The sequence below is a fragment of the Corapipo altera genome, unplaced genomic scaffold, assembly GCF_003945725.1.
Source record: "Corapipo altera isolate COAL_440 unplaced genomic scaffold, ASM394572v1 51, whole genome shotgun sequence".
Classification (NCBI taxonomy): Eukaryota; Metazoa; Chordata; class Aves; order Passeriformes; family Pipridae; genus Corapipo; species Corapipo altera.
In genome coordinates this window covers 3,996,340-4,021,658 of record NW_020884892.1, presented here as the reverse complement: position 1 = coordinate 4,021,658, position 25,319 = coordinate 3,996,340, and the positions used below count along the sequence as shown (strand labels likewise).

The following is a 25,319-nucleotide window of genomic DNA, read 5'->3' as shown; positions in this document are numbered from 1 at the left end:
TTTCCTCGCTCGGCACACAGCCTATTCAGGACGAAAAAAAATAAAACAAAATGAAAGAAAATAGAAAAGAAATCGGGGTACAGGACTATGCCGGGATGGTCCCTCCCGCTGTTCCTGCCCCGCGGCGACGTGAGGCAGGACTGGTCCCCCGCAGGGTAGCCTGGGGTGTGGGGGGAGGGAGAGGGGGTATCCCCCGCCGCTGTTGCCTTCTGAGCATGGCCCGAAGGTGCCCCTTGCTCCAGAGCCCACACTGGCACCCGCCGCCTCCCCTCTGCCTCCCTCCAGCGGGCAAATCCCGGCTGGATGGGGCGAAGCCTCCCCGCTCCGGAGCACCCGCCGGACGATGCTGCGAGCTCCGCCAGCGCCGGGGCCACCCCTGCTTCTAAATAATAAATATAATTAAAAAAACCCCAACAACAGCCGAACGAGGAGCGGGGAGTCTGGGAGGCTCCCACCGCGCCTTTTGCAGCAGTGGGGAGCGGAGGATTTGCAGGTAAGAGGAGAGGAAGGCGAGGGAGGAGGGCGGCGGGGAGGGAGGGAGGGGGTCCCGCGGTACTCACGGCGGGGCGCGGGGAGCGGGCGGGCGGCCGAGCCCCATGGCCGGGGAGGGGACGGGCGGGCGGGCGGTCGCTGCTATCGCTGCTGCTGCCGCCGCGCTGTCTTGTCTGTCTGCCGGCGCTGCTCGCCGAGCCGCTCCGGGAGCCCCGTCCCTCCCCTTCGCTTCCTGCCTGCTCATATAGCGCGCCCTCGGCCACGTGGACGGCGCGGGGCCCCGCCGGCTCCTCCTCGGGGCCGGGCGGAGAAGGGCGGACCCCCCGATCAACCTCTCCATCACCCCCCTCCATCACCTCCCTCCATCACCCCCCTCCATCACCCCCCTCCATCATCCACTTTCATCGTCTCCCCTCACCCCGTCTCACCCCACTCACCACCGCCCCCCATGTCATCCTCCCATTACCCTCTCCCCAATTACCTCCCCCCACCCCGTCATCACCCCCACCCCCCCCCTTCCCCCGCCTTCTCAGGCCTCCGAGCGGGGTTTCGCGGCGGAGAGGTTCAGTGGGAGCCCGGACTCACCTCTGCTAGGCGCGGGGATGAAATCTTGCTCCCGGCGGGTCCTCCCTAGAGGATCACCACCCAGGAATGTCTGTGTTCCCCCGCCCCCAGCCCTCCAAACTGCCATGTGTGAAATTGGGCTTCGTGGATCTCAAAGGTGATCGCAGCAGGGAAAGTGAAAAGAAATTCTGCACTTCTTGCAGGAGAAAATGTACGTTGGGTCATTAATAAATGTATAGCACATAGTCCAGAATCATAGAAAGGTCTGGGTTGGAAGGCCTCTTGAAGATCTTTAAGTTTCAAACCTGCTGCCATGGGCAGGGACATTTTCCATCAGATCAGTTTGCTCAGAGACCCATCCAGCCTGGACTTGAACACTTCCAGGAATGGGGCATCCACAACTTCTCTGGGCAACCTGTTCCATCATCACCCTCACAGGAAAGAAAGTCTTCTGAATATCTAATCTATACCTACCCTCTTTCAGTTTAAAGACATTCTGCCTTGTCCTATCACTACATTTCCTTGGAAAAAAATCCCTCTCCAGCTCTCTTGAAGTCCCTTTAGGTGCTGGAAGGTGATATAAGATCTTCCAGAGGCTTCTCTCCTCCAGGCTGAGCAACCCCAACTCTCTCCTTCTCTGTAGAGGTGCCTCAGACCTCTTCTTTCAGTCCAGCACCACACACTTTTTAAGGTGACTATAAAAAAACTGTAGAATTAAAAAGAATACAGCATCATTAAAGAATCTCCCAGACAGACACATTCAAATGATAAAGTATCTGCTAGAACTATTTAACAACATCATGCTGGCTTTTTTAGTGGCAATGTGTAAAGACTGGAGCCAAGACTAGAAGCAAATGATCTCTGATCTTCTCGGCCCTTCTGTATGCAGTGTTACATGCACTGTCACAGCGTTACAGTGAACATACAGAGCGCGCATACAGAGAGGAGAATGTATTCCTGAGCTCTTAAAAACATGCCCCTTAATGCTGGACAGCCAGTGCATAACTCCCTTTGTGAAGCAAATAAGTTTACAGGTTATTAATCTAGTTACCAAGACTGCCCACACTGTTGGTTTATTACATTCAGCACAACATACTTCCACTGGAAACTGTAACGTGCTATGTAGGAGCTGTAAGTCATCAATCATCACTGAGCTTGTTTCCATAGAGTTATATTAGTAAAAGCTAAAGTGTGAATTCAGACCGGTGTCACATCATGTACTGCGCTGCGCAGACATTTGCATTCGGGTGAGAGTACCTGTGACAGCCTGAGCTTTCTGCTTAGGGAGCATAAACCCATACAAACCCTTCAAGGGACACACCTCATTGTTAAATCTGGACTTTGGATACTGAAGAGTAGCATAATATTATATCCTTCATAAACAGGGCTTGGAACAGATTTAATATAAAGCAATCAACATTGAAAAAAAACCCCAAAACATTAGTCTTCTTTTACAAGGAATGAATCAACACAAGGAATTACTGTGTGATGGAAACAGTCTATTAAATAACTCTTCACTGCTTCTTACCAGGAGCTACTTGACACTTTGCTGGAGATGGGACAGGGCCCTCAAGGAGCTCCAATTTGATCATCTGTGAAAGTTTCTGTTACCTTCTTGGCTTGATACTCTTATACCTTCAGGCAAAGTAGTTGAATGTGGTCCTTTGTTTCCTTAACAATACAAGTGGGTGAGTGGGTCTATTTTATGAAAAAAAATCTCTGGGGAACAGCTCACCAGTAATAGGGTTGTGCATCAGGTTTGGAGATTTCTCCCAAGCATTTTTGAGGGGATGGAGAGAGTGAAAGGTTGATGAGAACTCCAAAGCATAGCCTATGAAAGTGACATTGCCTGGGGAAGGAAATGTCTAAGCACTCTGCATTTCACTGCCTGCTGTACCACGCCTGGTCCGTCCATGAGTTCAACAAAGAAAAAGAATGAATGGAGTAAACAGGTGATTTATCATCATACAGCAGACAAAGTTTTGCTAGGTTGTGGAAAGCTTAACCCTGCAGTCAAGAATGTCCTAATTAATGATAGTTAATCAAGATGACACTGGAATAGGTCACAGAGAAGATGTGGATGCCCCATCTCTATAAGTGTTCAAGCCCATGCTGAATGAGGCCCTGAGCAGCCTGGTGATCCTTATGGCCCTTTGCAGCCATTCTATGATTCCTTGACTGAAGAAAAGCAGCAAGAGATAATACTATTTTTTTTCCACCTGCATTTTCAGTCCTATCTCTGCACCGTTTCTCTGGAGCACACAAGGGATAGGATATGGCGTGTCCCTCCAGCAAGTTACAAGTGCAAGGAGGAGATACAGAAGCGAGCTCTGCGGTGGCTGAATTTGGTCAGAGAGGCTCCTTTCTGTAGTGCAAGGCAGAAGAGGAGTGTGCCAGAAATGCCTCAGGGAGGTATGCCACAGTGATATGGGTGTAGCATGGAGAAGTTCCTCAGGTCTCTGCTAGCACCTGGCTGAGCCAAGAGCAGAGAACAAGTCTGAATCTTCCTGAAACAGCAAGTGTGGAACCTATTTCTCTTTATTGTGTCGGTGTTACACTCAGTTAATTTCTTCAGATGCTCTCAGCTTCCCTGATGCACCCCAGTGAGAGTGCAGGTAACAAGTGTTCTCCGATAATGCCATCGTAATTACAGCAGGTCCAACCCAGTGTGTTGGATCCACTCCCCCTTATGCTGTAGCATTTCCCTAGCAAGTGTCATTTAGATGATTTTAGGAAAGAATCCAGGGTTTGTTTCACAGACAGTATTTCCTCAACAGCACAGTGAATATGGAATAGTTTGAACTAAGCATGCAAATCTCGCTCGTCTTCTTATGTAGAGAAACTTTATCTACTCTAAACTCTGGGCCAGGGCTTTCAACTGCTGATGAGGGACAGCTATGCAGACTTCAAAGGAACTATATCAGCTTTCACCAAGTGAGGATCCAACCCTTTATTCATATTTTAAAATTCAGAAACTGTGCCTAGGTAAAGCAATTTTCTCTATATTTTTAAGTAGCCAGCTTTTTATTTTATAGCTGTTCCCTCAGTGGCAGGATTGTTTCTCAGTAGTCAGTGTTTAAAGGCCCTTCAAGGCTGAAGGAATTAAAAATGAATAATTTAAAGCTGCTCTATGATGCATAATTTTTAACATATGTTTTACAGGCCATGTGGAACAATTTTTTCTGACTTGTCAGTAGATATTTTACAAACATGCTGTGCTGGAACCAAACCCTTTTTTATTTAAGACTCAGATTTGAGCCCTCCTATGCATCGACACAGCAGTGTACTGGAGCCTACAAGCCATAACAAAGAAATCATTATCACCAGCACTGATCAGAAAAGAGCAGAAATGTAGCAATTGCTTTCTACCTCTTACACACACTGTTAAACTCAATAGGGGCAGAACTGTGGCTCTCCCATCTCAAGAAGCCTCATCCCAAAGTAGAGAGAGAGTATATGTGATTTTTTTAACCTAAAGCTGAAAAAGGGATGGACCCAGGTGGTGCTGGAGAAGGAGGCATGAGACATGTTGGCTTTTGATTACTTTTTGAAGCTTGGTTGGAGTATCTTTATGCCAACCTCCAGTTAACTCCCTAAACCATGTGGTGCTTGGAATGTCATATTAGTAATTCCTGGCAGTTTTAATAGGCAAAGCTAATTGCTGGTGAATAACAATGATTCACCTTTTATAGATTTCATTTTTTGTCCCTTCCTAACTCCTTGCAACAAGAAAGGGAGGAGGCATCTACTCTGCAGATGCTCAAAATCAGCCTGAGTTTCAACCTTCTCGACTGGTTTCCACACTCTTCCTTGTTTTTGTGGGTTGTCCAGCTTTTTATTTCTGTTTTATAGGTTCTTCATATTTGCAGCTAAAAATAATTTGGTTTGGTTATTTCAAAAACTCTTTGAGTCCAAACTCAGTTTCACGTATTTCAGCAAGTTGTAAAGTTAGGCACAGCAGATTTAGGCTTATGTTTGCTCCTCCCTTCATTTGCTCTCCCTTCAGTTCAGAATCTGTCATCTTTCAAACAAGCCAATTGCCATTGTGTCTAGAAGAAGTCAAAATAGAAAATTAGCATTTGGTACATATGCTGTTGCCAAGAAGCTATTTCTTCTTGCCTGTGTAAATAAATAGTCGTTTAAAAATTATTGGCTTGCTCTGAAAGATGTGCTAAGTGCTACCACTGCACTGTGCTCCCACTGGGAGGAAAGAGGTGAGGATCCAGGAGTGTGGCCAATGAGTGTGCCATCTCCAGCTTCTCCCACTTGTTCTGTGGAATGGTACCGTTCTTCACACAGGCCAAATTGGTAATTGGATAGTTCCTGTCTCAATGGACATAGCAGAAGTGATTACTGACCTTGCCAGTCCCCAGGCCAGGCCCAAGCTCCACACAGGTAGATCCCTTTAAAAGGGATTTACTGGTAAGTCTCTATATTTTTATGTAGCTAATCATTCACATTTATTATGTATTACACAGATACACACCTATTGATTGGTAGGACTAGATGTGAAAGAGATTAAATACTTTCAAACTTTATAAATATGAAACCAAGAATATTGACACAGATGGGCTGTACACGATTTATTTGTTCTGACTGGCAAAAGAGACAGATGATAGATGTATATTTTACCTACACTGAAGACGTAAAAGGTGTTCTGTAATCAAATGTATACTTTTGTAACACTGACCTTATCTTTCATAACTTGCTACAGTATCACACAGTGCTATGAAACATTCTGACAGATGTTGCAGAACCGTCTTAGTCTTCCCTGATCCAAAGTCTACTAGAAGCAACTGGTAACAATGCAGATTTAAAACAGGGGTTTAGATCATATCCTCTGCCTCCACACTTCACAGGGCCAGGCTCTGGCAATGAGGTGTATTAAGAGCAAAGAGAAAAGATATAAAAAAGCACACAGCATCCTTTCCTGCTTGCTCTTGGAGTTCAAATGGTGAGAGGAGCTGCAAGAGGTCAGCGGTACTGACACACAGTCAGTGCTCTCAGCATTTTTTTCACAGCACCTACGTACAGGACCACATCTGAGACAGCTTTGACATCAGAGCAGGATTTCTTCTGAGGCCAAACTGTTACACAGAGACGTGTTTTTACCTGCTAGGACTCATTACTGCTATATATGGGAGCATTGGCCATGGGTGAAGGTTGTGATATCGTGCAGTCTGTTCTCAATAAATGTCTGAGAAAGCCCATGAAACCTTTCAGTATTACAGCACATAAAAACACACAGCAAACACCACGAGCCTGATTTGCAGAAATATTCAGCAAATCTGGAGCTCATGCAACTCACATAAAAAGTAATCCAAGCTATGAAATACTTCTTTGCTCTTGCACTCTTAGATGAATGTAAGTTTTGCTACAAGGACAATATAAAGCCTGAGAGGACTAATAAGCACTAAATAAGTGCATAACCCATAGAGATGTTAAATAGATAAAACCATAATGCAGGAAATGGTGGAATCACCATCTTTAGAAGTGTCCAAAAAATGAGTGGACATGACATGTGGTAATATGGTTTAGTGAGCATAGTGGTATTTGAAAGTTGGATTGACGATCTTGGAGGTCTTTTCCAACCTTAATGATTCTATGATTTTATCTCTGTCAGGACACCGGAAGATTAAACTGGTGTAAAAAACATTATTGGCCATAAATATTTTACCGCAGAAGAAATGAATGGCATAAGCACCTAAATTGAGGATAAAGGTAAGTAACTATGTGGCAAATAGACAGCTATGGTGTGCTTTCTGGGTGTTTCATACACACATAGCATAGCCAATCTCTCCAATACAAATGACCCTTCTCAGCAGTCCAAGCACCACCTACAGAACATCATAACAGTAAAATTAGCCTGATTTACCTTTGTGCATCCAGATCTCACTGTTTCTTGAGTACCATCTATTCCAGAGCACAGACTTGAAAATATGTGCATTAAGTGATTGGGAAGTTATTAGCATCATTTAATTTTATTTAATTTCAGCTGTCCCTGAGGACAGTCAAGAATAAACCAGAAGGTGAAATTAAACTTAGAAAATAGATGTTCTTGATTAAGTTGAAGTGTCTATTAGGCTTCTGTTTTAAGTTTCCAGCCCACAAGAAGAATGGCAAGCAGAACCTGGTAAGGAAACATTTTGACAAGAATGCATTTTTCTGTGGCTCAAACAAAATAAATATAGTAACACAGAAGAACCTTTTCAAAGTCAGGCTTATGTATTTGTCTGATCAGCACCAGCAAACCATTTCATCTCTCCTGAATGTCACAGAAGCACACAAGTTGTGCCACCGTGCAGTTTTCAAGACAAATGTTTTCCCTCAAAGGACATCGCACACATACCAAGGGCTGTACATGCTGTATTAAGTTAAACACAGGAACAAAACAAAATGCTAATTCCATGTGGAAGTCATCCTCTGGGAAAGTTGTGAATAAAGCAGTGAAGCACACCTGGCAGATGTTAGTCACATGGTTTCATTTAGTATGGAGAGGCATTTATGTTGAATGGTAGAAAAGCAACATAATAAGCTAGATAGGACAGAAAAGCTTGTGTGTTTTTCTTTTCCTGCTATATGTATAGGTTAAAATGACTTTTAGCAGTCCCTTCCACCTACAGGGATAGACTGGGAAAGGATGAATGGCGTGGGCAGAATACCTCCAGGGAGGGACAGTGAGCACTTGTGCTGCAGTAGTGCTGAAGATCTGCTGTTAACCTACAGCTTGGAGCTTGGTGTAGGGCAGAGTAGCTCAGATGCTACTAAAGGGAAAAAAAAAAAGGTCTAGAAACCAATTTCCCAGACCTTGCCTAGAAAATACTTATGCCACATTACTTCTCTGTGTAAAAGCTAGCAGAACGCTTCACTAAAGCAGCACTAAGTCAGCTGGTAATGCTGGTTTAGATCTGGTATTAACAAATCAGCATTTACAGAAGATCTTGTCATCAAAGGTGGTTTTGGAGTAACAGATCATGACTTTTTTCCACTTCAGTTGCATGGTAAAATAAAAAGCAAAACTACAAATATAGTTCCCTGATGGCAGAAGAGCAAACTAAGGAATTGTTTTAATTATTAGAGGTGAGAGCTGGAGAAAAGGTTTCAAAGACTTCAAAATGGTCTTACTATAAATGAAACAGGTGCTGCATTCAGAGCATAACTTACATCTAGGAAATGGAAAAAAAAAATAAAGTGATTTAGAAACCAGAGAACCATTAATCTAATCTTAATACATTGTGATTTCTTAGAGTAAATTTAGAAGAAAAAATATTTAAATCTGGAAATAAATACAAAATGGGATAAAATGCAAACTTTTGTTTAGCAGAAAGAGAGTTTATTTGAGAAAAGAAGTGATTCTCAGTAAAAGATTAGTGTAGTATATTGTGTTTACCTGGGCTTTGATTAAATGGATAAAAGATGCTACTCAGATAACTGGCTGTTTTCTTGAAGGCTAAGGGAGGAACCAGACTGGTAGTGCAGAGTCCACGTGTGCTGAACATGGACTACCCTGCAGCTGAGTTGAGAGCAGCCCTGAGAAGACAGACTTGGGGATGTTGGTGGACAAGAAGCTCAGTGTGTCCCAGCAATGTGCTCTTAAAACCCAGAAAGCCAACATTGTCCTGGGCTGCATCAAAAGCAGTGTGGGCAGCAGGTCGAGGGAGGTGATTCTGCCCCCCCTACTCTTCTCTTGTGAGGTCCCACCTGGAATCCTGTATCCAGCTCTGGGGTCCCCAACATGCAAAGGATATGGACCCCTTGGAAGTAGCCCAGAGGAGGCCATCAGGATGATCAGAGGATTGGAGCACCTCTCCTGTGAAGATAGGCTAAGAGGGTCGGGTTCGTTCAGCCCGGAGAAGAAAAATCACTGGGGAGACCTTAAACTAGATCTTCTGATACCTAAAGGGGCTACAAGAGAGCAGGAGAGGGACGTTTTACAAGGACATGTAGTGATAGGAGAGAATGGCCTTGAAATGAGAGTAGATTTAGATTGTATATTAGGAAGAAATTATTTCCTGTGAGGGTGATGAGGCACTGGAACAGGTTACCCAGGGAAGCTGTGGATGCCCCATCTCTGGAAGTGTCAAAGGCCAGGTTGAATGAGCAACCTGATCTTGTGAAAGGTGTCCCTGCCAATGACAGTGGGGTTGGAACGAGATGATCATTACGATCCCTTCCAGCCCACACCAAACTATGGTTCAATGAAGATATAGACAGAGAAAGTGAAAGTGGATTCAAAAGAGCTTCCTAATAATAAATGGGAACCTTTAACATTTCCCAGTCTCCTACAATGTCATTGGATGTACTGTTTATTCCTGGCGCTGAGGTGCTCACCTTCACCACTGCAGCAGCCCAGCTGATGTGCAAAGCTCTGCCTGCAGCCAGGGTGCAGAAACATGTCTCTGCCCCAGCCCTGGAGCAAGGTGCATGTCCATTGTAGTTTAAAACACTGCACAGCACATGTCTGTGAGTCAGGGTATCATGTCATCCAAGATAAAAGATAAAAGATAAACCCACCACTCAGGAAGAGGAGGTATAAAGCACAGAAACATGAGATCATTAAGATTGAAAAAGACCTCCAAGATATGTGTAGGAAATGTTACCTGGGCTGGGAGGTTAACAGCTGACAAGCAGTCAGTAAATTTAAGGGAGTTGTCAAGCTGTACTTTAGAGCAAGGTAAGTGAGGTGAACCTCACCCTTAGAAGTTTATAAAACAATCTGCCTTGGGATAAGAGCTCTTTACTTTCTTCCTGTGTAAGAGGGGCAAAATTGTTTTGTGCAAGATGACTTTGGGCTGCTAGAAGAATGAAGTCATGAAATGGGCAAACAAGATTTGCTCAGCCTTGTAAAATGAATGAAAGCTGAGGGGGAATCCAATCGCTGTCGACTGATTGGGAAGTAAATGTCAGGGAAGTGGAGAATGTATAGTAGCTAAAGAAGGAATGAGTATCAGGTGCAGGTCGATGTATTCAGGCTGTAAATTAAAATGATGATGGTAACTATCATATCAAGAGTTAAAAGGATGCAAGAAAGCCTCCAGGAAGAGCAAGTCCTCTGAAGTTTATATAGGGGGCTTGATGCACTCCTGGAAAATATATTTTTTTGTGTATGAGAAAACAACCTACCATAATACATTAGACCTACACCTCCTTATATAAGGAGACGTAGCTTGATCTTCCCACAAAACTATTTCTTGTTTTACACCAAGGAAAATGGGTAAAGGAAGAAACAATATGTGACATAGTGCATGGATCACCCCCAGCTAACCCCATGATGCATTAACTCTGATCCACAGAGGAGTCAGAGGAGCTGGCTGGCAGCAGCTCATGTCAGGCAGTAGAACATGTTCTACTGAATTCTCTAAGATCTAAACTGAGACAGCAATGCAGAGCTCAGGGCAAATTTTTCTCATTATCTCAGAAACCAGGTGGTTATGGACACCAATACCACCTGAAAGGGGTTGAACAAACCCAACCCCTCTAACCTCCATTTGTCACTTAACTAAGTATAAGATCAAAGAACCACTGATTCCAGGGACAGCAGCTCAGATGACTTGTTCTATTTTGCTTGCAAAATTGTTCCTATCTGTGCAGGTGAAATCTTTGTGCTCACTGACATTATTATATAAAATACAGTTATTTTCAAAAAGGATTATCTCTTGTTCAGCAAACAAAAAACCTGCTGTATTTCTATCTATTATTTATTTATTTCCCCAGCAGAACAGAGGAGAACATAGACTCTTAAGTATAGAAAAGTGTGTAGGTTTTAAAACAAATTTAAGACAGTGACAAGCCAGAAGTTCTGGACAAGTAATCTGGTCTGATTTATGGAGCAACACAATTTTATTCAGCTTAATAGGTTTTTGCATTTAATCCATATTGAGTGCAACTGGAGCATTGGTGTTTCAGAAAGACATTGGAGGCTCCCATAGATCAAGAAACCACTTTCCTCAGCAGTGTTTTGTCTCACTCATTCTACAAAATCTTTCAGTTCATATTTTCTTTGCTTTATACCTAGTTTCAGCCTACTGTTGATTCCTGTTATTCTGTGTAGTCTGCTTGTGATGAATTAAGTAAACTGAACTTTTTTGATCTCTCACGTAGGATATATCTGGCCAGATGTGCACTTCTATCCAACAGATGGCTGTTCAGCACTAGTCACTATCCATTTGGAGTCAGCTCAGAGAAATGAGCCCTTCCAGGGTGAGGTTCATCTCATCCCAAAGTGAATCTTTAAGCCAGATCCGATAAATGTCCCTCACGGTATTCCTTTCTCTCTCTAGCAACAATCAAGGAAGTCTGTGCTGGCTACCTCTCATGTGACTGCCTGCATTATAGACTTTTATATTTAGGCAAGATGAATCTGACTCTTGGGCAAAGTCATTTTCCCAGCTTTGAATCATTTCCTTGGCGTCCTCCTCTGCACCTCACACTGATGAGGCTTTGCAGATCTCCAGCAGATGCATGGCATTAATGCCTATGTATGAGGAGGCCTCACTCTCAGGTTCTGGGAGTGCACACACGGGTAATTCACTGAAAATCTGGTTAGGGAGATAGAGCTGGATTTCGATATGCATGCTGTCCATACTTGCTATTGATTGCACCTTTTTAATGAGTTGCATGTGGCACTGATGAGAAAATGCCTTAATAATTATGGTCCCCCTGGAAAAAGAGTAGATTATGTAACTATTGATCTTGATATTTTTTGTTCTATTTTTCCATTTTTCCCATACTAAAAACTGCTGCAGCATTACAGACTGTAGTGGTTTGAACTAGGTTTTCCCCCTGAAGCTAAGAAAGTGGTAACCCCCAGGGGTGGTAACACTAGAGATTTGAACCAATCTGTGCTCCTGTGAAATATAAACATACCACAACCAGACCGGAAGAGACAAGTTGTTTTTTTGGTTGATAGAAGTGGTAACCATGTTCTGACACCACGAGGAAAGGAGTTCTGAGCCCTTGGGGCCTTTGGGGCCCCCCAGCCCCTGGGCTGGGGGAGCTACAGGGACCTGGAACAGCATAAAGCTGGGCTAGGTGCCTGTAGTTATGCCGGGAGATGTTTTCTCCATCGTGGGCAGCGGAGACAGAGCAGCAACAGCGAAGGCAGAAGCAACACTGGCCGGACAAGGTGGCAGAGAGCCAGGACAGATAAGAACTGAACTAAACAGCAAACAGCATGCACTGCAGAGAGGACTCCTGGAAGGAGACAGAGAACCAAGAGAGAGCCAACAGCAGCAGATGAGAGCAGAACTAGCTCTACAGAGAGAGTTGGGGTAAGAACTGAACCAAAAGACCCCAGAGTCCTTTGAGACTCCTCTTAAGTCGGGGTGGTGGACTCTTACTGATTAGAAGTCCTAGATGGACTAAAGGAGCTAAGAAGCTCAGTCGTCCTGAGAGCTCAGCCAGGACGGTGTGTGGAGGTTGACCTTGAGGCCCTCCCTTGCTGCAAGCTACAAAGAAGCTCGCAGCCATCTTGAAGCAGGGCACAGAGGCTCTGCGAGGAATCTGAATTCCCTGAAGATACCAGACTGTCACGAAGACTCCCTGTACTTCATGATATGACCGTGGTGGAACGACCTTTGTCTGCGGTAACATAGCCCACGGAAGACCCCTTTGCCTGCATCAAGGGACTGAGAGAGGCTTGGAGGCCTCCCTCGTGAGTGCTGGCAGAAATCCAGCCACAGCTGCTGCATGCATGAGATGAGGAGAACCTGCTGCCTTAGAAGATACTCTTGCTTTGAGACTGGAAAGGGATCTGTCCTTCTTCCCTCCTGGACTTTTATTTGGAGGGGAGATCTGATCCATTGTAAATACTTATGTCATGGTAGAGACAGTTGTGATCGTGTGTATAATGTATTATGATATTTATTTGTACAGTCATTGTAATATATATTCCCTTCCCCCCATTTTGAGTCTGGTGTGTTTTGTCTGGAAAACCCATCTCACATTAGGTTGAGATGTGGAAGGGGGTTTAGACTAGGGAATTAGAATTTTGGAAATCTCAAACCATGACACAGGCTTCAGCTCCTTCCATCCAGCTTCTTTTCCAACATTAGCCATTCCACTGTATCTACTCATACCAGGCTCAGCCACTAGCCCAGTCAGACAGCTGCCAGGTGTTTTATTTTTAAATAAATACTTACATCTGTCAAGTTATAAAGTAGAGAGTGATGAATCCATTCTTGATGTCTTTTTCTTTTTTTTCTCTGTCACTTGAATAGAACATGCTAAGAATTGCACACTCTCTGCAACAAAAGCCAAAATATTTGTGTACCTGGGCAGGTTCTCTTTAATTAGTACAAAACATGTTTAAGTGCTGGGGTTTTAATTATCCCTCCATAGTGGTTTATTAGGTCTGAAAGAAAGGAGGGTAAGGATAATTCTTTCTTGCCCAATGCCTTACCCTTGTGTTAAGAATGACTAACTGGAATGTCCTCATGTATAAATATGATTGATATATTTATATATTGCCTACTTGCATGGGCAGCAAGCATGGCTGAAGAGGAACTTGCAGGTCTTTCTGGCTGGGAGAAATAAGGAGTTTTCCCAACAGAGTCCTGATGTTCCATTTGGGGATCTTTTACCACAACTTGCACGAACAGTTCAGGTGAACCCTGTCCCCATCTGTCCCTCTCATGCCTGTGTCTTGCCCACTCTCTCTGCATCCCTGTCTTCTTCCCTCCATCATGTTCACTAACTCTGATTGTAGACACTTTCAGGGAAAGGAACAACACTTTTGGACCAATGTTGCCATTTTTTCTTACCTGTGTCCTCACAGATGTAAAGGCTATGTTAGAAAACCAATTTTCAGCCTGCACGTGGCTACATCCTCTGACATCAGCTACCTCCTTATCTATAAACTGGCCCAATAAAGATAATGAAAACAAATTCATTGTGGTATTTATTATACTGTCTTCTCATGTGCTCATACCATGGCTTTCTTTTGGGACAGTAAGAATGAATTGCAGTAGAGAAGTGATTCGATTTTTGTTGTTGAATTTTGCTGTACACTACTGTGGTCAGAGAGCCGAGATGTTCAGGTGAGACCACACCACTCCCCTGCAGCTCCATGTTGCTCTAAAAGTGATTTGTATCCATTTGGTTTTAGTCGGTAAGTATCAACTTCGGGTAAATCAATATAATGTGGGCTTGCATTGATTTGAGACAAATCAGCAGTGGGTAGTGCTGGTTTAAATAATCGTTCTCAAAACCCTTGGAACCTTTAGTTAAAAAATGGCACATAAGCCAGTGTGAGAGCTACAGATAAATCAACTATTTTTAGTGATGGATCATCGCAGGGGTAGTAAAAACTAGGCAAAAGTGAAAATCTTGTGGGATAAATGTGAAAGTGTTAAAGACATGAAACAATTCAGTAAGAATCCAAGCCATGTCTGGTATTTTGAAGCTAATCTTTACTTAGCTAATATAATCCTGCTTTAAAAAAAAAAAAAAAAAAAAAAAAAAAAAAAAGTAAGGTTTTCATTTCTTCCTTTATTTTTCTGCTTTTCATATCAGAAAATTTTTAAAATCATCTGTTCACAACATCACACAAAAAACCCTGTGGCAATTGGAATAATATTTCCTAGAGGATTAGGAGAATTTGTAGAAAGAATCATTGCTTCATGTGGGAACAATCAGACACTCATTGCATGCATCTTTGTTGCTTAATTTCTTTGTGCTGGTACCTTGATTTGTTTCTCAAATTTAACAAAGAAGGGTATGAAGCAACTAAAAATCTAAAATTACAATGTAACCATATGGAAATATTAAGTTAAGGAAGTCTAAGCACTTAAACCAACTGTTCGGGGTATTTTCCCCTTAATGTGCTTACATAAATCACATTAGTTTTTATGAGAGTTATTTTTCAAATTTATAGACTTTTTCAGATGGATCTTTATCTCCCAAGGTAGCATATGCAGCAGCTGAGTGTGTTTCTGCAAATTAAAGACTCTGGTATTCAAATTTTAACTCTGGCACTGGATTCATGGATGTCATTGCATAAGCAAGTTATTCATGGACTTTTGGAAATAACTTTTACTTTTTAATACTCAGTTTTAGAAAGCTGAATTGTCACTTCTGAATACCCAATACTCAAATTACTGATTTAACAAGCAATGTTTGTGTGGCAGTTCTAGAACTGGTCTGTGCTATGTCTTCATCTAACAAAATCTGAAGGAGCAAAAAAATTACTGCCACTGTTTGAGCAAACACAGTGCATAGAAGTGCTGCCTGTTTCACTGAAATCTCCCAATTCTTGAAATAGCTTATTTGGGGGTGTTGTGGTTTAACCCTGGTAGTCAACTCATCCCCTCACTGTGGGATAGGGGACAGAAGTGGAAGGGTAGAAGTGAGAAGATTCGTGGGTTGAGTTAAAAACATTTTAACAGGTAAAGCAAAAGCCACATACCCAAGCAAAGCAAAACAAGGAATTCACTCACCATTTCCCATGGGCAGACAGGTGCTCAGCCATCCCCAGGAAAGCAGGGGATATGCTTCCTAGGAATAACTCTACCTGGGAAGAAAAATGACATCACTTCAAAAGTACTCCCTTCCTTCTTCTTCCCCAGCTTTATGTACTGAGTGTGATGCTGTAAGCTGTGAAATATCTCTTGGGTCAGCTGGGGTCAGCTCTCCCAGCTGTGTCCCTGCCCTGGGACACAGGTCCTTGTGCACCCCCAGCATCCTCTCTGGTGGAGTGGGGGAAGGAGCAGAAAAGGCCTTGACTCCATGAGAGCTCTGCTCAGCAGTAACAAAAACATCCCTGTGTAATCAACACTGTTTTCAGCAAAAATCCAAAACACAGCAGCACCATATGAGCTGCTATGAAGAAAATTAACACTATCCCAGCAAAAAAACCCACATAGGAGAATATCTTATAATTTAGAAAAATAATATTTCTAAATAATATGTCTGTCTTTGATGAATTATATTAATATTTATGTGCTTAAATGTTTATATTTATATAATAATACTTATATATAATGTAAATGTATATTAATTGTATTTTTATATATAGATACTATTTCTAATTTTGCTAGGAACATGTACTGAATATGCCCTGGAGGTTTAGAAAGCAGAAGGCAACCCAAAACTTTCCAACATTTATTACAATATTGAATGCAGAGTTATTTTAACATTGATTTGGAGATTTGGGGATGACCTAGTTCACCCGTTTTGAATTTTGCATTATTGTGAAAATCAATGAGAATCTCTTGAGTGCATTTTGGAGCCATGTGGGCTGAGTTGTAGCTCTGCACAGTGCTGCAGAGAGCTCACATGGAGCTGGTAGTGCCCTGTGCCTGCAGATCACAGCACTTCCAGGGTCTAAGGAGAGGTTTTGGATGCTCAGCTAGCAGTCAAGAAGCAGGAACCAGACAAAGCACAGAGCTCTGAGTGCCTCACACATCCTGCCAGCCCCAAGGGATTTTGCCTTGGAGCTCTTGAATTCACCTTTAACCAACCTTTTTGCATGACTCCTTATGCAGGTATGGGTGTAGATTTTGGAGTCACAACTTGCGTTATATCTCCTAGGTACAACACCAGCTTCACTGTACCCAGTGAGGGACAGTGTCTGGAAAGTGAATCTAAATATATTTATAAGGTGAAAGCTCATCACAACAAGGTTAATGAATAAGCAGTACAAACCAGGGAGGTGTGCTGCCAGCTAAAGGATGGATCCTGACTCATATGTCATTCAGTGGTTAAGCATCTTTGAATATTGGTTTTAGTACTCAATCTCACCCTAGTGAGCCTTGGAAATTCTTCAGAAAAAGGAGAACAAAAGGCTCACAGAAGGTCATAGCAGTCACCAAGGAGGTTTTGTCTCACCCTTGATTCTGAGAGTGACTCACACAAACTCTCAGCTATTAGCAGCTGCGATAAGATGCCTTTAGCTGCTGCCCCCCAGCAAGTCTGATGGATGGACATCACCTCTGGAACATGTTCCTTGAAGAGGATTAGCTCCTGAGGGCTGGGGTTTGTTACACACGTGAAGCCTTTTCTCTTGGCTCAGAGACATCAACTAACAGCTTAACTTCTGAACAAGCTCAAGGCCTACCATCTTCCCTCTGAGGCAGGAACCAGGCCAATTTTTCTGCCAAGAGGTGGTTAGTCCCAGCTATGACATGGGAGCCGTGGGTTGAGAGGTTTTCCAGGGCAAATCCAAGCCCACCCTCTAATTTCTTCTTGGAGGCAGTGAGGTGTTATCCATCACTGGATATCTTTACTTAAGACTTTGAGTTTAGGCTGGCTCTGTGCCCTTCTAAAGGGATTCATGCTCAGCCATGAGCCACAGGCTTGATGTGGGAAGCATTGGTGAAGCACTGCTGTAAATTATGCAGCAGAGGTATCGCTGCATACATTATGCAATGATGGCTCCTGCAGGCCTTACTGCCACTGTTACTCTCTTTTTGCCCTACATAATGCCTGCTACCATCAGGGCTCTCCTGACCTTAGTTTCTCAAGTCCTATGAGCCATGAGAAAGCTTTATGACTACTTGGATCTGGGTTTTTAAATACTTTGCCTTCTAGCTGTAGCCCAGTTCCTACACTCTAAAAAAAGAGCATTTCCATTTAATTTCACGCTTTCATGGCTACAAAGTGTTTTGAATAACCCAACCTGCTCTTTGTTTCTTCTCTGATGTGGGTGGGTTGGATTGGTCAGTGCATATGAAGTGCCACAGCTGCCCAATTCACTGTGTTGGTGACGTGGACCCGCGATTGTGCAACTCACAAAGTGGACATGCAGAATTAAGGGGAGAGGCATTGTAACATGATTGTACATAATGCTTTTTAGTTTTAGCCTGTCTTGTGCTTCTTATTTATTTTGGAGAATATTTTATTGTCTTTACCTAAGTAGTCAAACAGAGCTCTAACTCCCAATCTGCAGTGTTGGAAGAAGAAAAGTAAATGCCAAATGGGGAGGTTACCTGGATTACATTTCAGTGTGACAAAACCTACTGCTGTGTGCTAGAGAAAAGAGCAAATTCCCTTCCTGTTTTACTGGCAAGTGACACGTGTACAGCCAAATGGATTGCTCAATGAACTTCTTTAAATAGTCACCTCAGTGTAGCCTAGATTTCATTTCCATCTCCTCCTCAGTCTCTTCCCTCATGGAGAGGGAAGGGCTGTGCTGTGTCAGAAGGGCAGCAGAATTACAGTGCACAGCAACAGCAGCCAGATTCCTTCAGCTTAAATGGAATTAAAATAGATTCTTTCATTGAAAGAAAAATAAAACAACGGAGGAGAAGAGGAAAGCCTGTGTAAGGGAGTACAGCAGGTTAACCAGCAGGGTCTGTGCTGTCCTGTGCAAAGGGAGGTTTCATGGGAGACAGTTCACTTGGAAACACAGAGGTCTGAGTGAGCTGAAAGCTCAGACACATCTGTGCATGTCCTAGAAGGCTTGTTGGTGCATGATCACTGGGCTGCTTTACACTGGTTAAAACAATCTGTGAATTTATCCTAAAGTTGTTGTCTTGATGTTGCTAGAGAACTTGATGTGTTGAAGTCTCCTCTCTTTGTAGTCCTTCCACTTTCTCACCCCTGTTTCCTTCTCATTTCCAGGAAACACTTTTGTAACAGCTCAAGACAGTCATTCCTCTTCCTCACGATAACCATGGATAAACATTTTGTCAACCTCACAGGTCTCCATGGGGAACTCCCTCTGTAGCTCACAGCCTTTTCTGCTCTCTGCATTGGGTGTTGGAGAGCACCTGAAGAGCTTCAGACTCAGTGAGAATTGGAAGAAAATCCAAAGATATAACCCTCCATAGATAAAGAACTCAAATACATCCATAAATCTCAGCTGTGGTTTTCAATGTTACTTAAGAAAGTGAGAGTTTTAAGATCCCAACTTCTTAGGAAATTCAATTATCCTCCAGTCTTCCCTTCCCTTCCCTTCACTTCCTTCTCAAACCTTCCCTTCTCAAACCTTCCCTTCCCAAACCCTCCCTTCCCAAACCCTCCCTTCCCAAACCTTCCCTTCCCAAACCTTCCCTTCCCAAACCTTCCCAAACCTTCCCTTCTCAAACCTACTCAAACCTTCCCTTCCCAAACCTTCCTTTCCCAAAATTTCCCTTCCCTTTCCCTGTTTCCTTCCCCTTTCCCTTTTCCTTTCCTCCTAATTTTGCCAAAATTTTTGCATCTAGAGACACTTTTCAAGTTCTACCCATAAAAGTGTTTCCAGCCTGGCAGTCTGTATTGTTCTGGTACTGATTGGTGCTCAAAGCAGCAGGTAATTCATCTGCTAGGAAGACTCAACATCTTCCCGACACCACTACTATTATCCAGAGCTATGTTTATGCTTCTTTTGCAGCAACAACCATGCAATGGGCTCCACTTCCCTTTCCTTTTCTGAGGACCCCACAGCTGCAGGTGGGGTGGGTTGGGTAATGACAGGGCACTTCTGCAAACAATCGTCTGTGAAGTGATACATTCTTGTCAGCAGAAAGCTCTGCAAATATTCTCTAATCTCTCAACAGAGTAAACATTTCTGTGCCATCCTAGCAGGGGAGCCACCCTTGTTATTGTAGACCTGAGCTACTTCATTCTTTTTCTGGAACACACTGGAGCACAACTTTGTGTACCACAGTGATCTGCACCAGGCAGATAAACCTGACTGAACCACCAGTGGACACAAAGATTTATTTCTGAAGAAAAGATTGAGCAAGATAAAATTGTCATGGCAATGTTCTGGTATCAGAGGCTCCAGAGAACATGGAACAAGCAGCAGGGTAAAGACAGACACCATCAACAGCTGAGTGGGTAACTCACAGCAAACCACAGTTTTGATTAAGTTCACCCTTTTCCCAGCCACAGACAAATTGCTAACGCTCTTGGAAGTTCCCTACTTGCTTCTAGTAATAACAAATTTATGCAGAAGACCAATGTGCGTACTGTACATTTGTGAAATGCCCTGAAGCCCTGGAGACAGAGGATGTCACATCATTCAGGGTATTTCAGAGACTTTGAGGACCTTGTCACTGAGTGAATGCCACCTACTTTGAAGACTTGCTTTTTGCAGTCAAGAGAATAACACAGAAGTCTTTCTATCTCCTGTCTTTAAGGCAGGAACCTGGCAAAATGAAAGCAGACTACAAAGCTCACAAGCAATGAGGCTGGGAGACACACATTGTGTCACTGCTTTCTTCATAAAGATCATAGGTCATTTGTGTTTGTCCCCTATCCATGCATGGAGCATATAGGTACATAGAGACACCAAACAAGTCCACACCTACTAAAGAACCAATGTCTTTGTTTAAGTGATATCCACATTCTCTGATCATCCAGACATTCCTACATGTTGACTTGCAGTTTGGTTGTACTCAGGAGCCAGCAAACTTCAGGCACAGCAAGAATCAGCTCACACGTGGGTATGGATTTAGCCTAAGGTAGTTAAGGATCCCGCATCACCATAGTAACTGCATGCTGTTGCATTAATTTCAGGAAAATAAATGAAGCTTGTAAGTCAAGGGGTATTTATGCAGAGCAGTGCAATAGCACATTAAGAAACTCCAACAGTTCTGAATAAGGCCGTCAGGCTTTCCTGGCTGGTTTATCCTGCTTTTCAGGGACTAATGGCCTGGTTGGAAGACTCCATTAATATGGTTAGTCCACTTTCCATATCTGAGCTGGTGTGTTCAGACATGGCTTGGGCATCTCTGCACAGCACTACACCTAAGCCATGTAGGACCAACAGAAGTGTGAAAAAACCCCTACAGTAACGTACAGATTTCAAAAATTGAGGTCTTTACAGAAGAACTTAGCAGGTTTGAGTATTAACCTTCTCACTGATGAAGTTTGTTTAGGGTACATTAATTACATATTGATAAAGATGTAATTGTTCTTTACGAGGAAAACAAAATCTTACCTAAGATGGGCTGAGATCTTCATTTTGTTGACAAAAGCCCAGCCTCTATTCTTTAAAAAATGAAACAAACATACTCACCAGGGACAAACACAGGTACAAAATTCTGTTTCATCCAACCTAACTTAAAGGTAGCCTTGCTGGGAGTGGAGAAGTCAAGCACATGGCTTGTTGGCCACTCTAACTGACTAAACTCATCTCTCTGGCAGTGGGTTGACTTCCCCTTTAATCATAAGTTTGCAGAAGTGTTATAAAAAGGAAATTCTTACTAGTCCAGGAACTTTGGTGCCAGAAGGAAGAAAAGTATCTGTATGAGATCTGTCTGAGATGGAGTTCATTTCCCCATGGCAGCCCTCACAGTGCTGTGCTGTGCCTTGATAGCTAGAAAGGCGTTGATAACACACCAGTGTTTTGGTTACTGCTGAGCAGAGCTGGCACAGCATCAGCACTGTCTCTCCAACATTCCCCCCATCAGAAGGCTGGGAGTGGGCAAGATCCTGGGAGGGAACACAACCAGGCCAGCTAACCCAAACTAACCAAAGGGATATTCCATACCATATGACATCAGCTCAGATATAAAAGCTAAGAAAAGGAGGAGGAAGGGGTGCATTCATTATTTAAAATGTTTGCCTTCTGGGGCAACCACTATGTCTACTGAGGGCCTGCTTCCCAGGAGGTGGCTATTGCTTTAGTAAACTGCCTTATTTCAGTCTACAAATCATTTTCCATCTTATTTTCTCTCCCCTGTCCAGCTGAGAAGGAGGAGTGATAGAGCAGCTTTGGTGGGCACCTGTCATCCAGCTAAGATCAACCCACCACAGCATTAAAAAGAATGAAGATGATGATGAACAGAAGTATTGGTATCAGTGATAAAAATGCTGCTGATTGCAAAGGTTCCAGGGATGGGGCATCCACAAATTCCCTGAGCAACCTGTTCCAGTTCCTCACCAGCCTCACAGGGAAAAAATTCTTCTTAATATCTAATAAAAGCTGTCTCTCTCTTAGTTTAAAGGTGTTACCGCTTCGCCGTTTAGTTATGGGTTTTAAAGCCCCATGAGAGCCCCAGCTTTCTCAGCCTGTCTCCATAGAATGGGTGCTCCAGCACCCCAGAGCTGGATGCAGTACTGCAGGTGGGGTCTCATGAGAATAGAGTAGGGGGGGAGAATTACCTTTCTTGACCTGCTGCCCACACTGCTTTTGATGCAGCCCAGGATGTGGCTGGCTTTCTGGGCTATGAGTGCACATTGCCAGGTCATGTTGGGCTTTTCATCCACCAACACACTCCAGTCCTTCTCAGGGCTGCTTTAAATCTGTTCTTCACTCAGCCTCTGTTTGTGCTTGGGGTTGCCCTGACTCACATGCAGGACCTCACACTTGGCCTTGTTGGCCACCTGAGTAGTCTTACTTTTTGTGTTTGAGTTTGTCCAGGAGATCACCCAAGTCTGTCCTCCAGACCACCAAAGGGATTGTGTGTCAGGGCCTATTAACTGTCCTCCTGATAGTGCATCCATCCAGAAGTGGGACAGGATACAGGCTGTCATGCTCACAGTTGCCCGAGAAGCTCCTCCACCCGTTATATTTTAGCAGTGACTTGAGAACATCTCCTGAGTGAGGGCTACAGGATGCCAGCAGCCTTGAACCTCTTCAGAAATCCTTTGGTATGATGTTCATAGAAAACGAAAGGCGGTATGAGGACAACTCTTAGCCATGGCACATCTTTGATTGCTTGGTGCTTTGTTTTTTTTTCTTCAGCTTACTGGAAACTAGAGCTGCATCCAAATAACTGTAGGTTAGAGAGTGTCTTTTTGGGGGCTTTAGCTGAAGAGGACTCACAGGTAATTTGCAGCAACCTTGACCTATGATTCGCCTGGACCAGATGAACTCTGCAGCCTGATTCATCATCAAGAATGTCCTGATCATGTCCTCTTTGCTTAGGTGCAATATAAGGAAGTGGTGTTTTTAATTTTATTTAACAAAAACTGTTTTGTTTGAAGGCCTGATTTCTCTTTCCTGCAAACCTATCAATTTTCCAATAATCTCTCAGGCAGCACAGGCAGTGATAATTCAGATCACAGGTTTTGACAGAGAAATCACAACATCAGCAAGTCACTGCTAACGAAAGTTGGTTTTTTCTTGCTCCTTCTGGATTTCTGCTTGTGTCCAGACTTCCACTTCTTGAAGTGAGAATAAAAGATTTGTTGCAGCAGTATCATAGGTACCTAAATCTTTGCATGAGGCTGCCCCTTTACTGAACTTTTAATTCCACAAAACCAGGGGTGAATTCAGGACATAAACAAGCTGAACAGCAAAGTCACACCCCACACTGGGAAGTCTGGAGGAGGCATCATGCAGCAGAAGGAACACCTGAGGGCATCTCCAGTATCTCCTCAGGGACTGAAAGAGGATGTGGGATAGTGGGAGCAGCACAGCCACACCACAGGGCAAGTCTTGATTTTCACACAGAAATACAGGAGTGTTTTGGCTGACCCTCAGCTGGGATGGCAAAGGGAAGGAGGATGCTTTCTTCCTGTTGCTTCGACTTGCACGGGGATTGGCAAACTTATGGCAGTGATTTTATGGCAAACATGACATTTTTCAATGACATCATGATGTTCCACCCCAGAACCAGTTTTATCAGAAAATTAAACTAAAAGAACTCAAAAGAGAGTCAGAAGATAGCTAGACATCAGGTCCTGTAGTGCACTGACTGTAGCATCTGTGTGAGTATCCCGGGAGCTCTGGGCTGAGGCCACAGACAGGCTCTTGGAGGCAGTTGATTTTTGCTGCCAATGTCATTGCTATACATCAGCTATATCTCAATTGATTTCGGGGACATTCTGCTGGATTTATACCTGAGAGCAGACACTGACCTTAAGAACATGGTCTGAACAGGGCCATTCCTACTCAGCTAAAACCATTTGGAGCTTTTCCAATGCCATTTGATTGGCATTAAGACTTGATTCATAATGGAAGAGTATATAATAGCCTGAGAATTGAATCAAATATATCTAATCTGGGTCAGATCCTTAGACAGGGATGCTGATGGATTATAAGCCAGCTCAGTACAGGTTTTAACTAAAAATAAGGACATAGCTCTTTAAATGTCACTGTGAAAGGCCCATGTTTGATTACATAATAATAATAATAATAATATTTAAATTTGAGCTTGTTCCTCAACAGCACACATCTTCCTTGCTCATTAAAATTAATAAGCTACTTTCTCTGGGAAAGACAATACCCACATCTGTGTTTCAGGAAGAAGGTGACAAGAAAACAAGGACGACACGACAGGTCAGGAATGCCCAAAGCCCTTCCTTACTTTAGTGCTATGCAGAGAACAATTTTGCACAGCTCCTTAGCTAGAGCAGTTCTCTCCCCTGGGCTTTCCAGTCTCTAATTTCTATGTCCCTGTGAATTTAGTGTACACACAATGCGTGACTGATGCTTCTACATGGAACAAGTCACATTAATTTTTTATTCTCACCAACCACAAAACTAGAAAACTGCTTCCAAGATTGTGTGAAAGTTCATCCCTGGAAAGACATCTGAGTTTGGTGGGTGAATTTGATCACAGATTAGATTTGAAAAGGCAGGATGAAGGGAGGCCACAAAGCATTGGCTAGATTTGAGCATTAATTACACATTTTCCTTTAGGAAGACAGGAGATTAGTGGGATGCAAATGGAAGAGAAAGGAAGGGAAGAAGGGCTATGGAACCCACAGATCAGACAGACCCATGACTGACAGATACAACTGCTACCACAAGCTGAGTTTTATAGCTGCGCTTTCCCTTCTTTCTTTGACCTTTTCTGCCATGGAGATACAAGTTCCTGAGATCACAGCCCCACTACAGTTGCTATTACAGACCAACTCACATAGAAATCTGTCTGGGACTCCCCTGGTCTCTCCAGTCTTCTTTGGTCTTGACCTCAGAGACTCACTGACCACCATGCTCAAGGGCCATGTCACCTACTCGCTGGCTGGTCCAGCTCTGTCTTCACTAGTGATCACAGACTCACACACTCACACTCCCACCACTTGCTGCACCACAGACATGGGGACCCCACGGCTCCTGATCCCACTGCAGTTACTTCACTCAGAGCTGTCGTCATGTGCAAGCAGAGAGTCTCTCATACAGGAAAAGAGGGTTTAAATTAGCTTTAAAGTGGTGTTTAATGAGTAGACAGGACAGATAGTACTCATGAGGGCATGGCCAGGCAAGCACACTGTCCTGAAACCTGTTTACACTTGACCAGTCACTCTATCTCCTTATCGTTCTATTTTCCCACACTTGTTCCTCCCTAATCCTTGCTAATGCTTTCCTTTCCCTGGTCTTTGGTTACTTTCCTAGCCACCCCTTAACAAGTCTTAAACAATCCAAAGATGCTCTTCCCCTCCATCCC

General features: G+C 43.5%; 1 protein-coding gene and 1 long non-coding RNA gene across 2 annotated transcripts in view; one reads left to right on the top strand and one right to left on the bottom strand.

The window, feature by feature from the left end:
- ST3GAL1 (ST3 beta-galactoside alpha-2,3-sialyltransferase 1) overlaps window positions 1-610 on the bottom strand; it is a 79,278-nt gene extending 78,668 nt beyond the window's left edge. Inside the window, exon 1 of the mRNA XM_027645738.1 lies at window positions 561-610. The gene's annotated coding sequence lies outside the window, so the exon portion shown is untranslated. The remainder of the gene's footprint in view (window positions 1-560) is intronic.
- Window positions 293-13,642, top strand: LOC113948260. Its single transcript, XR_003528067.1, has 3 exons — window positions 293-493; window positions 11,158-11,256; window positions 13,541-13,642. It is a non-coding gene; the product is annotated as an uncharacterized LOC113948260 (long non-coding RNA).
- The last annotated feature ends 11,677 nt before the right edge of the window (window positions 13,643-25,319 follow it).